This window comes from Sinocyclocheilus grahami, unplaced genomic scaffold, assembly GCF_001515645.1.
Source record: "Sinocyclocheilus grahami isolate Dianchi unplaced genomic scaffold, SAMN03320097.WGS_v1.1 scaffold946.1, whole genome shotgun sequence".
NCBI classification, from domain to species: Eukaryota; Metazoa; Chordata; class Actinopteri; order Cypriniformes; family Cyprinidae; genus Sinocyclocheilus; species Sinocyclocheilus grahami.
This window is the reverse complement of record NW_015506125.1, coordinates 96,032-97,131: the sequence shown is the minus strand read 5'-3', so window position 1 is coordinate 97,131 and position 1,100 is coordinate 96,032. Positions and strand designations below refer to the sequence as shown.

Here is a 1,100-nt window from a genome sequence, read left to right as displayed (position 1 = left end):
TTGGTTTGTTGAATGTGATTTTTTTTTTAAAGGATATAGCCATCCAAGGACCACAAGGCTGCAGCCACAAAGCCCACAATCTGTCAACCAAAAGACTCCATAGTGAGAAACGTTGTGTCATAATGTTTGGGTCATTCACAATGAGTATTCACAAGGAATGGAATAGGTTTAAAAAAGTATGAAAGATTTAAGGCCTGCATAGTGCTTAAAAAGATAAAGAGAGACAGAGTTCCAGGAATGGAGGATGTGTTCTCACCCCTCCGCTCAGTGTGCCCTTCACTGTGTATGTGGAAACTGCTACAGGCTAAGAATACACATCAGTGCAGCTGCAAAGAATGAGTTGAACACATCCTGTGAGAGCAAAAGGGCATTACCAACAGTTGTGTTTGCAAAGCTGCAGTTGCTGGTATTGGTGGTGTTATACAAAGTTCTCTGAGCAATAGTGCATTAATTCAGTCAAGCACATTAGATTTATGGTCTTACAATAAGGGGCCAGAAGAAGAAAGTTAACATCTTGTTGAGTTTCAGTAGGTAGAGTAAAAAAAAACTCAATGCATGTTGCTGCAATATAGGCTGGCCTAGATGCCACTGCATAACACACAAAAGCCACAAAAACACACACCTGAATTTTTTTTTTAAAAATTAAGTTTTTTGAAGGAATTTTAGTAAGATGACCAGATGTTACTTGACTGAACTGTGTGATGTGATTTTTAACAATGTTGTATTCCAAATATCAAGCCCATGCCAGCACTATTTAAATAAGTAAGTGATTGCCAGTGATTGAGCATTTTTTCCTTCCCAAAAAGTATCAAAAATAACAATACTATCATGTTTAATTTGTATAAAAGTCTCACCATTTCTGATATTTTCAGTAGGCCTTTTGTAGACTTCAACAAGGCCAGATCAACTTCCATTGTGGCATTAATATGATCTTTGTATAAAATTAAACACAATATGATGTTTTATGTCGATGAGTTGTTCTCATAACACAGCTTGTGGATCTCGACACATTACTTCCTGAGTGAGTGTATCCTTTTAGTCTCAGGAAATGACTAAATGCACTTTTTTTGTTGGCAGTTGAACTCAACAGTTTTAGGCAG

At 36.9% G+C, this 1,100-nt stretch overlaps 1 pseudogene; it reads right to left on the bottom strand.

Moving 5' to 3' along the window:
- Position 1: 1 nt before the first annotated feature.
- LOC107564546 (chemokine-like factor) lies at positions 2 to 914 on the bottom strand (annotated as a pseudogene).
- Positions 915 to 1,100: the final 186 nt, after the last annotated feature.